Genomic DNA, 12414 nt, shown 5'->3' with positions numbered 1-12414 from the left:
CCTTCCCTTTCCTTCCCTTCCCTTCCCTTCCCTTCCCTTCCCTTCCCTTCCCTTCCCTTCCCTTCCCTTCCCTTCCCTTCCCTTCCCTTCCCTTCCCTTCCCTTCCCTTCCCTTTCCTTTCTTTTCTCTGTGTAGCCCTGGCTGGCCTAGAACTCTGGAGACCATGCTGGCCTCAAACTCAGAGATCCGCCTGCCTCTGCCTCCTGAGTGCTGGGATTAAAGGCGTGCACCACCACCAGCAAGAAGAAGAATCACGTTTTGAACATTTTGATTACAAGTTTTTACCTGCCCCCAGAATCACAGATCGGACAGGGAAGTATGACATCATCCCCAGGTACCCTTGAGGACACTCCTGGTAGCTTTTCCTTTGTGGGTGCAGAGTGCGGGTCTTTATGGTGAGGGGATAGCTTTGCTTTGCAGGATACCCTGGGCCTACGCACTAAACACCACTGTGCCCTTTAGTCTTGTGACAGCCACTCTCTCCCCCGACTCAGTTTGCAAACACTAAGAAGTTTATGTACAAATCTGGCTCTTCTTTTCTTTTTTTTTAATTTATTTTTTTTAATTTATTAAAGACTCTTCTTTTCATATTAGAGAAACCGAGGCCCAGAAAAGGACTCGCGGCAAGTATTGGCGCAATGTTCTGGCCTCTGTCCTATGTGCTGGAGGGAACAGCCCGGGCAAAGGCAGAGGCCGGATCATTGAACTGTGTCCAGAAAGTAATGAAGGAAGCCACTAACAACCAGGGGATGCGAAGTGGGACAGTGGGGGGCTTGGCTGAGGCAGCGAGGACCTCTCCACTCTCAGTGGACATTCCATGGCTCTGTAAGCCACAGCCGTGGGGGGATTGAGGCTGACGGTGCAGGCACCTGTGCTGCAGCGGCTGCAGGCGTTCATCTAGCAGGCTCTCCTGGACTGACCTCAGGGCAGTATGGTAAGGAATAGGAGTTTTATATCCATGTAGAGCAGAGCAGACAAGACACTTGTGTGAGAGGACTTAGCAAGAGAGACAGCAAGACAGAGGCAGAGTCTAGGCCAGAGAGCCTTCCCACAGAGTACTCGGGAAATCTCCACCGCCTTCCGCATCTCTTCTCAGGGAGAGAGGCCTTCTGCACAGCACGGTGTGGGGTTGTGCACCTGTGCACTTCCCTGCTGGTCTCGCATCCTGGGAGGCAAAAGAGCTTCTTGGCACAGCCAATGATTCTGAGCCAACCAGCGCTCCTCAAGGGGGACTTTCATGAGGGGCTGTGGGTTTGTTGTCTCCTAGGGGTTCTGCAGGGCCTGAACACTTTTCAGTGAACTCGCTAAGTCAAGGGAGACCAGTGGCTTGCACCTAGAATCCCCACCCTACCCCCACTACAAATGCAAGGATGACCTAGCAACCAGGAATGGGAGGCAAGGGACTTGAGGAGACAGTCATTATGCTTCAGAGGAGAGAGTTAGATTGGTGGTCTGGAGACACACTTCACTTGGACCATGTTTAACTTTGTTAGGCCTCATTACCAGTGGGTAAAACTCTAGTGACTTCATATGGCACACAGATTTCTAGCTTTCTTTGGAATACACAAGCCCCTTGGCAACATGGGGTAACCTTGGCTTGGGGTAGCCTTGGCTCAGTGCTGCCATAGTGAGGGTGGGCTGCTTGCACTTCAAGTGTAGCCTTTATGGGGACTGATGTCTCCACTCATGTCTTAGAGTCAAGAGGAAGCCTGAAGGAGTCTTTGCTTCTCTGTGTGTCCATGTATGTTCGTGTGTGTGTGTGTGTGTGTGTGGTGCATGTGCCCATACCTGTACATGCATGTGGAGATGTGGACATGCATGTGGAGATGTGGAGGCCAGAGGAAAAGCTTGGCTGCTGTTCCTCAGGAGCTGTCAAGCTTAGTTTTTGACGTAGTATTTCTCATTTGGCCTGGGGCTTGCCAATTGGGCTAAGAAGCCAGAGAACCCCAGGGATCCTCTTGTTTCTGTCTCCCCAGTCGTGGGATTATAGGCGTTGACATGCTTGGCTTTGTTTGTTTTTTCTGAGACAGGGTTTCCCTGTGTAGCTCTGGCTGTCCTGAGACTAGATCTATAGACCAGTTTGGCCTCGAACTCAAGAGATCTGCCTACCTCTGCCTCCTGAGTGCTGGGATTAAAGGTTTGCACCATCACTGTCCATCTTGGCTTTTTTTTTTTTAAACCAACAACATAGGTTGTAGAGAGATTGGATCTGTAGTGACATATCTCTTGTATTTTAATAAATAAAGCTTGCCTGAAGACCAGAGAGTAAAACAGTCCCAATGGTCGGCCTTACAGACCAGGCAGTGATAACACACACCTTTAATCCCAGTAGCCACACAAGTTGCCATAGAAACTGGTCGGTGCATGCCTTTAATCTCAGGAGTAGAGAGGATTATAAAATGGGAGGAGACAACTCTCATACACAGTCTCATTCTGAGATTCCTGGAGGCAGGATCGCCATTTTCAGACTGAGGTCAAGGTAAAAGCCAGTGGCTGGCTGCTTTGCTTTTCTGGTTTTCAGGTTAAACCCCAATTTCTGTCTCTGAGTTTTTATTAATCATGCATGCTTCAAGATCCATGTCCTCATGCTTACAAGGCAGGCTTTACCAGATGAGCTATCTCCCCAGCTCTTAGGAGCTTTTTCTCCCAGTGCCAGAACCTGGTGTGAGCAGCCAGAGATGAAGTCTGTGGATGAGAAGCAGGCAGCCCCCCACCCAAGGTACAAAGTCCTGGGGAGCCTGCTGCACTGGAAGCTGGAGGGAAGTCCCTTTAGGAACACCACCCTCTGTGGATATGTGTTCAAGAATGTCCACCAATATCCAGGGAGGGCTGGAGGCATGTACGGAGTGCTGGGGCTGTGAGCAGGAACTGGCCCAGGAGCCAATAGGAAAGGCAGATATTTAGCCGACTCAGGATTTCCAGAGTCGGTCTTGGGGTTGGAGGCAGACCTTCCTGGGAGGTCTCTGCTGCCGTGGGGAATATAATTAGCCACATGGTCACCTGAAGTGACAATGCTGAGAGGAAAGTATCCCTGCTGACCTTGGGAAAGGAAGTCCATTTCCTCCTACATCCTATAAGGGCAGCCCTGGGGATCCTAAGGCAGTAGCTCCCAGCAGGCAGCAGACACCTGGCCCTGCTGCTGCAGTTTGACCTCACAGGTGCGTTCAGGGGACCCCTGAGAGTAGAGTCCCCTCCCACTTGCCGGCTGTGAGCCAATGACAAATAGCAGCCAGAGACAGAGAGAGACAGCAGGAGTGAGGAGAAACGTGGGTTCCTCAGACGCTGAGGCAGCACAGCCCTAGCCAAGGTGACAGTACCAAGTCCTGAGCACAGGTCGTTTGTCCTGTACCCAGCACTGACGGAACCTGACCACAGGGGAGAAGGCAGCAAGCTATTCGCTTCTGAGATCACCTCAGACCCACCTCACTGTCACGCCCGTCTCCTGTCTCTCTCTTTCCACTCTCTTGGGTCTTCTCTTCTGTTCCTGGGCCTGAGACGGAGCCTGTGATCTTTGCCTCCTGCAGTTCCACACCCAGTTCTGTGGGCACTGGTTCTGATGCTCCCCTAAGCTAGGAAAGCTCCCAGTGGCCCCTGGGCAACTCCAAGAGACCCAGTGCAGGGCATTTGAGCATTACAGGTCTCCCAGCTTCTGCTCACCCTGTCCTTCCCTCTTTGGGTCCTTCTTAGGGATCTCCACTTACATCCTGTCCCCCTCCTGCCTACGGGCACCTCTCTAGCCCAGCATTCGCCAACGTGAGCTCACCACCCTCTCCCTTCAACCTGCCACTGCTCCTGGATTTGCTGGTTCCAAGAGTGGCTACAGTCACTATCCACCAGGTGAGACCTTGACCAGGTGTCTTCTTAGTCCTTCTGGTTCCTTCATGATGCCCACCTATCCCTCATCAAGCAGCTACACGGGGTGTCTAATTCACAAACCTGGGTGGAGGTTTGACCCGTGGCAACTGCTTCCTGTCCCAGGCTCCTGAGGCCGTTAGTACCTGGTCACTTCTAAATGTCCCTCACCACCCAGCCGCACCAGTGGCTTCCATGCTGCAGGAAAGTTCTTAATCCTCTTGTCTGCCTCGGTGGCAGTCCCATTACCCATCCAACTGCATCCCCTAGCTCAGATTCACCCCGGGTTAGGTCCTGCCTTTATTCTCCAGGTACTGCGGCCATCACAATTGTTCTCCAGGCCTTTCTTTCCTACAGTGGTGCATGTCACCTGTGCTTTGCTCTCTCCTTTGTCCCCACCGCCTGTCCCTCCTCCTGCCAATCCCTGCCCTGTGATGGGGGAGAGTCTCCTGTTTTGTGTTAATTTCATTGGTTAAATAAAGAGACTGCCTCAGCCCTTTAATAGGACAGAAAATTAGGTAGGCGGAGTAAACAGAACAGAATGCTTGGAGAAAGAAGCTGAGTCAGGCAGTCACCATGATTTTCCCACTCCAGACAGACACAGGTTAAGATCTTCCCTGGTAAGCCACCTCGTGGGCTACACAGATGATTAGAAATGGGTTAGATCAATATGTAAGAGCTAGCCAATAAGAAGCTGGAACTAACGGGCCAGGTAGTGTTTAAAAGAATACAGTTTCCGTGTAATTATTTCCGGTAAAGCTAGCTGGGTGGTGGGAAGCAACCCCGCTGCTCCCACTACAACAGCCCTGACTAACCACTTGCTTTGGGCCAGGTTCTAGACCAAGTGTGTCACATGACGAGCTCACTTTATTCATCCATCATCCTGGGCTTGGCTCCAGGACACCCTCTGTGCTAGGGGACACTGTGAGGCTCAGAGAGGTTGAGTAACAAGCTCCAGGTCACAGAGGTATAACAAGGGACAGAGTTGGCACTGGGACCAGGGTCACAGGAGCTCCAAACCTCTGCTCTAACACAGGGTAGCCGACAGTGTGGTGTGCCAGGAGGAGATCTCAAATGCCCCTGGATGGTGCTCCCTTCCTGACATTTTCCAGAGTAGCCTCTGCAGCTGCTGGTACTGCCCAGTGCTTATGACTCAGGGGAGGATGAAAACCCCACCCTAAGCTGGCCAGGGCTATCCCATCTTCTCCATATTTTCCTCCTGCTTTACTAACCCCTTAAGTTACAAGGTCTCTGAGGGGACAATTGCCTCCAACTTTAGGTGACATCTGGGTCCCCTGAAGTGAGACAAGCTTTGTCCAGGCTTTCCTGCCCCATAGTTGGCAGGGCTGAGCTCTCTCCTACCCAGTCTCTGACCTTGAGGCAATGGGGGTACACAGCTCAGCCAGGGCCTGGCCATACAGCCATATCAGCTCCTCACTCAGTACTAGACCTGGCGGCTTACAGACTACGCTGGCTGTCGAGTTCCATTCCAGTCTACCGTGAAGAGGGAAGTGACAGAACTAGGGTGTGAAGAGGCTTACAATCAGGACACTGTGCCAGGGGACTAGGACAGAGCCTGGCCACTCTACTCTGGCCGCGTGCAAGCTCTGTCTTACATTGGTCATTGCACCAGTTCCTTGCTCTGCCACCCACCCTGATCGTTCCCTAGCCATTAGCCTTGGTCCCATCTGAACAGGAAAGCACCGAGCCCAGAGCCCGGTGGACCTCTGCCAAGGTCACACAGCTGACGCTTGAGCCCCTCCTTGCACGTCATGTTCTTCTCTGGCACTCTGGGCATTCCTGCTCACCAAGGAGAAAGGAAGGGCGCTGCCTGGTGGAGTCGGATTGCCCCCTCTCCTAGTCCCTGCTTCTGCTCCAAATCGACAGTTTGCATGCGGCTAAAGGTAGCCTGGAATTCCCTTGGGGCCCTGGTGTGATGGCGGGCTGCTGTGCTGGACCGGGGCTGCTGTGCCAGGACCACTGTATGCTCACTTGTCTTTGGAGAAATGTTGGCATCACCTGCTAGAGGGTTGTTCTAAGCATTTAGGTAAGAACACGGGGAGACAAAAGACGACAAGGCCACGAGACACGCACGCCCGTGTAACACGGGCGAGAACAATGCAGGCATTTGATTTTCCCGTTGTCATTCCATGAAGCATCATCCTGGGAGCCCCAAAGTGTGCTGCCGTAGAGACAGCTCCAAAAATAGCTGCTGTGGCTGCTGCCACGTTGGGTGGAAGTGGGGATCCCCGTGTGGCCAGAGGCCACAGAGTGTGCACCCCTTCCTCATTGTTCCAAGCCTGCTGGGGTTGTCGGCTCAGCGCTGCTGCCAGAGTCACTAGGGATGACAAGGTGCTCCTGGGTTAGAGCACGAAGCTGCTCGCTCCTCGTCTCTCCCATCCCCTTCAGCAAGGAACGGCGAGCAGAGAGCATGTGAAGGTGTTGCACTTCCTGCGGGGAATGGTCTAAAAGGCAGCACTGTGCCTCTGAAGAGAATCCTCCTGGGCTCCCCAGCCTTTCTCTGCATACCTCTAGTGGTGAGGATCTCACTACCTCCTAGGGGAGCCCAGTTTACTTGTCCTTAGGCAGGGCTTCAGAAGAAACGTTCCCTTCTGCCTAAGCTGGATCCAGGGGCTTTCCACGTGCCTCCACTCTGTCCTTGGGGCCTCTTCCTTCAGTTCAGCACAGCCCCTCTGAGGTTAGGGACAGAACTCGTTCACCCTGCCTGCTCTTTTCTGGGTAAATGTCAACTCTGCCTGCACAGGACACTGTCTAAGTCTTTCTCTACCGAGCTCTCCTTAACTGTTAACATTACTTACTATTTCCATGAGCCATGGGGTCTAACCTGATGTCCCCTCTGCATGCCTAGCATCCTATTTACCTGGGGCTGTCCCCTGAGCTTGCATTGGTTATGTAACAACACACATTGAGGAGGCTCACGGCACAACACACACACACACACACACATACACACACATACACACACACATACACACTTGCACACATGGATGCCCATGCACATAGAAGAAGGGGCCCCTTGGCCTCCCATCACCCCTCCTGACTTTTCCATGTCTCCTTTCTGAGGCAGGATGTATCACTCAGCATGCTATTTCAAAACTAGGTCACAAGGGCTACTGATAAATGACCTTAATGATCTGGGGCCAAAAGGATGACAGAGGCCCAACCTGAGAGAAGAGCAACAATACAGGAGGAGATGAACAGGGATGAGATCTGGGAAGTTCGACTTATAAAAGACCCAGAGAATGTACCTGCCTTTGGCCCAGTGAGAAGGCCAGCCTGTACCATTAGCTAAATTTTCACCATTATGATCTTCCGGGACTCTGAGTCAGTGTGGTTGGACAGGAAGGATCTGTGCTAATTATAGATGGGGGGATCTGGGCTGAGGGGGGCACAGGGGGCTGACAGGAGGGGTCAGAGGCAGCACAGACTGGTGCACACTGAAGTTTCGCTACGCACCCACATCTTAGCCCCGATAGCCATCTGAGGGGCCTCTCACTAGGCCTGGCCAATGGGCTGTAGGTGGACGTGTCAGCTGACCCACCTGGGCTGAAGTACGGAGAGCCGCTGTGAGAGCCATGCTGCTTTATTTGTGGTCCAGATGGCAAATTGCCTCCGGGAAGAAGATGGCTGTCCGGGACAGCCACCTGGACTCACAGCTGGACCGAGTCTCTGCTGTGTCAGCTATGGAGACACTGTGGCTCTTTGTTACTGTGGCCTGGCTGAGCCTTGCCAACACGGGAGCGCAGTGAGACTGGCCCTGGGCTCAGTGCTCTGCCCAGTCACCGTATTCACTCTGGGAAAGGGTTCCCTCGGCATCCCATGGCATGCATAGAGGATCCCGTGAGGACTCAGAGCCACAGATACCCAAGCCCCCGTGTAGAAGAGCCGATGCTCATGCAACTTTCATGCATCCTCCCATGCACGGGAACGTATTTTTATGTTACTTATAGTTTTTCTTCTTGCTCTATAGGGAAATGGAGGCACAGAGTAGGGAAGCCATTTGTTCAGGATCCCAGCGTCTTAGGTCTGGTAAGCCTGAGATTGGAAAGCTTCGGGAGGCCAGTGGTTTGGGGTGCTGGCAGAAGCAGGCAGCCATGATATCCCGAGCCTCTGTCGGGCTAAGCGCTTTCAGCCATGACGGGAGACTGAACAGATCACATTCAGATTTTATGGCCAAGCAAATCCTTGTGTTTTGATTTATTACAGCAATGCCTAGTTTCCGATTTTAAGCCAACACAGCCTGAAGTGAGACGGAAGGAAAACAGCGGAGCATTTGAGACTTTCGGTTTAGCTCGTTGTGTTTTACCAGAACAGCTCAGCGGACTCCCTTCTGCCCCAGTCTCCCCGTTTTGGTTCTCTGTAGCTTTCTGAGGTAGAGGGGTTCAGGCCTCCCTGAACCCACGGGGAGATGCTGCCCTTCAGGTGCGTGGTGTAGAGAGTGGGCCTCAGCACGTGGAAATGTAAACAAACAGCAAGCTGGTCCCTGGACCAGAGGGTTGGCGAATGCTAATTAAGAGATTTTCCTACTGTAAAACATTAAAAGTAATGGACTAATTCAAAATTATAAATAGAAGAGCTTTCTAGACTCTTCAACTTGCAAAAGATACACACACACACTTTGTAAGAGGCAGAGATGGTTCCTAGGATTTCTTCAACTTCAGACCATGAAACCCATGACTCTACTGATTTTGGGACATGTGATGGGGTCTTCTGTGTTCTAAGTCATTCACCGTGTCTTTCTTCTTACCATCAGACAAGGGACACCTGATCCTCCTTTCTGTCTGCTGCGTACTTTCTGGGATGTCCGGGATGTCTGGGATGTCACCTGCTCATATACTTAGGGAGGTGACTGGCTTTTAGAACAAAGTCTGATGGTCTTAGCACACGCTGGAGGCCTCCTGGGATGTGTTCCTGCACCCCATTCCGCTTCTTCACGCTGCACTCCCTCGGTCTGTTCCTGCCTCCTCAGTCCTCCCCCAGATTTTTTAGTGGTTGTCACCTCTCTCAGTGCTAGGCTCTAGGGTTCTCTGAGCTGTGATCTGGGGAGAAAACAAAGCCTGGGGGACAATGTCAGAAGCCCCCCAACATGGGCCTGGGTTGCGGCTTCAAAGTAAAACCACCGTTCCTGACGCGCCATGAGAACAGGAAGACTGAATTCCTCGAGACTAATCGAAAGGCACGTGTTTCGTGTTTACTGAGGACCAAAGACACACTTCCAGAAGTGAGCGGGCCCGTGTGTGTGCCAGTGGGCACAGCAGAATGGGTGTGCGCTGGTGACAAAGCGCACGGAGATCTGCCAGGAAGCACCAGGGATATGAGTGTAATTAATAGAGTAATTTGCATGCACAGGAAGCGAGGAGGCTGCCAGGAGACTGATAAGAGCAGTTATTAAATAGAGCGAGTGTGTGGAAGAGAGGCCGGGGGGTGGCTGGATTTCCTTTTGTCCTGGGTCCCCCAAACATCACAGGAGTCACAGACAGACCCGCAGTAGCACTAAGGCTGGGACCAGCATCCACAGTCACCCCCTCCCTGGCCAAATGAATCAGCCAGTTGATTGCTGCTGCTAGGTCAGGTGACACTGCTGTCCCCTACACCAGGTGGGTGGTGTCGTAGATAGCGAGGTGACCTCGGGCTCAGCTGCCTGGGCTCCAGGCTCAACTATGTCTTTAGAAGTATGACTTACTGATGGTCACTTCTCTTCTCCCCTCCCCCATACCCAGCTAACCACACTTTGATTCCCAGTGGCTTCCCCTGTTCTACAAACTCCTTGTCAATGGAATATTTACTAAGTGGCCTTTGGTGACTGGCTTCTTTCACTGAACAAAGCTTCACAAGTGCACTCGCGTGTGTCAGGTGTGAGCGCATAGTTGTATAATATTCCCTTGCGTTGATACACCACTTTTGCTTGTCTGTTTACAGCTGAGAGATATGTGCTCTCTTCTGGCCCCTGGACGACAGCACTGTGGCACGCAGGCACACTTTTTTACGTGATGCATATTTTCATATCTCTTGCATGTTTACATGCAGATTTCCAGGTCACATGGTGACTGTTTAATGTTTTGAGGGGCGGGCCTTGATGTTTTGTTTCAGTTCTGTTTCCCAAAATCCTACTTATGCTTTCAGGATGAAGGGGGACGCTTCCCCCTTTGCATACGAATTCTTTCTCAGGGCAGGACAGGAAGACACCTCCTCCAGTCTTCCGCAGACTCAGGCTGAGCTGTTACGGTTCTTGTCATCCACACCTGCATCCCCAATGGCTTCTTTGTCCCCAGTCTGGGACTGGGGTCAGGGCCTCACCCATCACCATGGCGTCCATCACCTTGGCTCTGTGGCTGGCAGAGTGATGATTTATGTAGGGTTGGGAGATCTCCCTTGTGCCTCAGTAGGCGGCGGAGCTCCACGAGGCATCTCGAAGGTAGGGGATAGGCGTGGTGAGTCCTCCAAGCCACAAGAGCATGTGAGTGTGGCCAGCAGAAAGTGTGGGTGCTCTAGCAGTCCTGGGGTGGCGGTGGGGTGTGCTGTTGTCACGTGTCCTTGGGTCCACAAACTGCCTGGGGCTGAGTCATCAGAAGCTGGTCCAAGGGGGGGTCATACCTGGGGAAGGGGAGGGATGGAAATCGAGTTTGGAGGGCAGGTGTGGGAGAGATGGGAAAGGACCTTTGCCAGGGAGGCACTCTGCCCAGAAGCCCTCTGCCACCCTTCGTCCTGCTTCTCAGGCAGCTCGCAGTGTGAACAAGCCTGGCTTCAGGGAGCGCGGACTAGGAACCCAGTGACTTCCTTAACCAGCACGTATATGGCCGTCCAATGGGAATGGAAAATTCTGCAGGACGACATCCGTTCATCTCCAAGATGGCATGAGAGGATGTCCGTGGAAGGCACTAGGAGATCCACTCCCGTGCTGGCATGCAGCATCACTGGGCCTCAGGATGCTAGGATAGTTAACTTCCTTATGGAGTCAGGACACTCTGGGTCGGTCGGGGTCTGGAAGATGACGTCATGCTGATCTATCGCCTTCTGTGAGCCAGGGTCAGGTCTAGGTGCTTTCACGTTAACCTCAGTTCATGTTCACAGCAAATCTAGGAGAGAGGATGCACCTTTCCTGTGGGCACAGGAGCTCAGAGAGGGCAAGTCTTTGCTCCAGGTCACATAGCCGGGAGGTGGTAGACCATGAAGTTAAACCTATCGAGGCGTTTTTGGTGGCGCTTTCACTCCACAGAAGCCCATAGTGCCGGAGCCCAGGCTGGGGATATGGTCCATTTCCTCAGCAAGTGAATGCATCCTCAGAAGCCCGCCACATGTTTTTAATAATTGGTAAGAACAAGCAATCCACTGTCGGCTGGTATGCTACTGTGAGAGGCAGATAAGAAAGAACCAGGTGGAGGGACGCAGGACAATCCTTTCCCAGCGGCAGAAATCGCTCTGGCCTCCAAACATTGCTGGTTTTAATTTTCCAAGCCTTCAGTGCCTGACTCATGCAAGGCGAGCTCCCGTGTGAGATACTCACTGCCAGCAAGCTGCCGGTCTCACTCCGGGGGGGCGGGTGGGGGGGCTCCAATGGTAACAGCTCTGAGGGTCTGCTTCTCATTCTGGCCTGGGAGTCAGTTCCAGTCTTGGGAGACAGAGACTGAGGGCAGGGCGAGTCCAAGGTTGGGATCCTTTGCGGCTTGTGGTCAGGGAGTGGAGTTTACACTGAGACCCTAATGACAAGAAAGATCTGGTATGGGAGAGTCAGGAGAAAGCATCTAGGCAGATGGAGCAGGAACGGAGGAGCCGAGAGTAGGGATGGCGTTAGAATGTGGGAGCCACAGAGGCGAAGCCTGTGGGGCTGCAGACAGGGTACTGGATACACAGGCAGGGGCTGTGTTCTGCAGGGCCAGGATCAGGGCAGGACTTTGGGATTTCATTCCTAACTGAAGGATTTTAAGTGGAGAACAGCAAGATACACAGACTGTGGCCCTGTCAGGGCTCTCGTTTAGAATGGTGGATGTAATCCTCGCCTTATCACTAATTGCCTTAAATAGACTCAGTGCTCCAATTAAAGGACAGAGATCGGCATACTGGATTAAAAGACATGATCCAACTGTATTTGTTGGACAGAAGAGATTCACTTAGATTCAAAGGAACGAATAGGCTAAAATATATTAAAGTTATTTTGGCTATCCAAGAAATGGAAGTAAAATGTATTCAAGTGGAAAAGGGAGAAGTGAGACCGCCACAATAACACAATCAAGGGGTCAGGGAGAAACTGGAGTGATGGAAAGAAATCTGCAGCACATCTGCACCCCTTAGTCATGAACACATCTGCACCCCTTAGTCATGAACACATCTGCACTCCTTAGTCATGAACACGTCTGCACCCCTAAGTCATGAACGCATCTGCACCCTCCTTAGTCATGAACACGTCTGCACCCCTTAGTCATGAACACATCTGCACCCCCGTAGTCACGAACACATCTGCACCCCTTAGTCATGAACACATCTGCACCCCCCTTAGTCATGAACACATCTGCACCCCCCTTAGTCATGAACACATCTGCACCC

General features: G+C 52.3%; 1 protein-coding gene and 1 long non-coding RNA gene across 2 annotated transcripts in view; one reads left to right on the top strand and one right to left on the bottom strand.

Moving 5' to 3' along the window:
• The window catches only part of Gabbr2 (gamma-aminobutyric acid type B receptor subunit 2), a 341698-nt gene that overhangs the window by 26081 nt on the left and 303203 nt on the right, over nucleotides 1-12414 (bottom strand). The gene's annotated exons all lie outside the window — the stretch shown is intronic.
• LOC126509929 (uncharacterized) overlaps nucleotides 10835-12414 on the top strand; it is an 8738-nt gene continuing 7158 nt past the window's right edge. The window contains exon 1 of the long non-coding RNA XR_007594279.1: nucleotides 10835-11184. This is a non-coding gene — a long non-coding RNA (uncharacterized lncRNA). The remainder of the gene's footprint in view (nucleotides 11185-12414) is intronic.

The sequence above is a fragment of the Alexandromys fortis genome, unplaced genomic scaffold (genome assembly GCF_014885135.2).
Source record: "Alexandromys fortis isolate MF-2015 unplaced genomic scaffold, M_Fortis_MF-2015_v1.1 scaffold_92, whole genome shotgun sequence".
Lineage (NCBI taxonomy): Eukaryota > Metazoa > Chordata > Mammalia > Rodentia > Cricetidae > Alexandromys > Alexandromys fortis.
Note: the sequence above shows the minus strand (reverse complement) of the source record. Positions and strands in the feature narration are given on the sequence as shown.